The sequence below is a fragment of the Penaeus chinensis genome, chromosome 22, assembly GCF_019202785.1.
Source record: "Penaeus chinensis breed Huanghai No. 1 chromosome 22, ASM1920278v2, whole genome shotgun sequence".
Lineage (NCBI taxonomy): Eukaryota > Metazoa > Arthropoda > Malacostraca > Decapoda > Penaeidae > Penaeus > Penaeus chinensis.
In genome coordinates, this window is record NC_061840.1 from 16,114,548 (window position 1) to 16,116,859 (window position 2,312).

Genomic DNA, 2,312 nt, shown 5'->3' on the forward strand with positions numbered 1-2,312 from the left:
ATTATTTAGCTTGAAATTTTTGCCTAATGGGAATTCAACTTTTTTTTTTCTTTGAGAAATTTTGGGTAGACTTTTTGCATCTACATTTTGGGGGAGGGAGGGGGGGGCCCTTTGGTAGTTTTCCCCTTTTATTTTTTGATTGTTAAGTAGTTATTTTGGTTTCTTTTATCACCAAATTTCCCCCTGTTTTTTCTGAGACTTTCAGTTTCATTCAATTTTAAGTTAATTTATTACCCTTTTTAAATTTTTATTTTTGTCATTATTTAAAAGATGTAGTATTTTTGATACAGGGCTCAGTAACTTAAACAGTTTTTTTATTAAAATTTGTTATCATTGTCATTACAGTAAAATTTTATTTTTCTATTTTTACCAATTTTCTTTTCCATCCTTTTTACAAAAAAACTTTTAAAATTTTTTAAAAAGTTTATTATCATTGTTTTTTACTAAATTTTAAATTATTATAATTACCATTTCAGTATCATTTTCATTGGGCCCTTAAAATTAATCAAAAAATTTGTTAAATTAAATTTTTATTTTCTGTTGGTTTCTTATTATTTTCAAATTTTCATCATTATTATCAAAATTATTATTTCCTGTCATCATTATTGTTATTAAATTTTAATTATTAAACATCCCTTATTTTTAAATTTTTGTCATTTCTTATTAATTTTATCAAAATTATCATTATTGTTATTAATTAATATTATTTAACCCTTAAACATTACCAAAGTCATTATCCCCTAATGTTTAAAAATTATATTTTGGTTTTATTCATTATTATTCATTTATTGATATCGTTTTTTTAATCTTTCTTTTTTTCAATTTTTATTTACATTTTTCAAATTTACATTATCATTTTGAACCCTGTCAATTTTTTAAAAGTTTTTAATAATATTGCCAAAAGCTATTTCATTCCCATTTTTTATCAATTTTTTTTTTTATTATCAACATTTAAATTTGGTTTGCAAATAGTAATAGTAAATATCATTTTTTATTTTCATCATTTCATTATCATCGTCATTTTTTTTCATTGTTTTCTCTAATTTAATTTTTTACCCAAATAGAAGTTTTTGCCCCATTTCATTGTACATCATCACTATTTTTTATTATCATCAAACATTATTTTTGTATTTATTATTATTCTAAACATTAAATTTTTATCCTTATTAATAAAAATTAAATTTTTATTTTTTATTAAACATTAAAATATCATTTTCATCATTTAAATTATTTTTAAATTTTTATCATTAAGGGGCTTTATTTCATTTTTTATCACACTACAAACGTTATTATTTGCCCTACCATTTCATCATCAATTTTAACCTCAAAATGATTATCATTACTTTTTTGCCAAAAAATTTAAAATTTATCCTTTAAAAGTTTCCTCAATCAATTCTTTACAAACGGGTTTTTTAAAAACCCCCAAATTCCCCTTTCCCTAAACAAAATTTCCCCCCCAAAAATGTTTTTTTCCCTTTTTTGGGGTTTTTTTCCAACAAAATTAAATACCAAATTGATAAACCAATAATAAATTTAAAATTTAAAAAAAAGAAAAGGGAAAAAAAGAAAAAAAAAGAAAAAATAAGAAAATAAAGAAGAAAAAGGGGAAAAAAAAAACAAAAATGCAAATTTAAAAATTTTAAAGATTTTTAATTTGCAAAAAAAGATAAAACCAAAATGGAAATGATAATGAAAAGGGGGGAAAGATAAAAGATAATGGTTAAAAGAAAAATTTAAATTTTTATTCAAATTTAAAAGCTTTTCCCCCACACCCCTTGACTTTTTTAACAATTATCCTGTTTCCCTTTTATCAAACCCCTTTTATTAAACCTTATCATTACACTTTTTTCAAAGAAAACATAGGGCATTATTTTTCATTAAATTTTAATTTTTAAATCTTTTTTTATTTTTTTATTATTTTTGTTTTTATTATCATCATTATTTTTATTGGTTTTTATCTTTTTATTAAACATTAATATTTTTTTCTATATTTGTTATCCTTTTTATTAATATATCATTATTATTATTATTATTTTTTTAATTTTTTTTATTATTTATTTTTAAATTATTTATTATTATTATTACTGTTGTTAATATTATTAATTAATTATCATTATTATTTTTAATTTATTTTTATTATTGGTTTATTTACCCTCATTTTTAAACATTTCTGTTGTTTATATTTTTTTCATTTTTTTATTAATTTTTTTTAATTTTATTATTATTATTTATTTTTATTATTATTTTTTATTATTAAATTTTTATTTTTTATTAAATTTTATTTTTATTATTATTATTTTTTATTTTGTTAT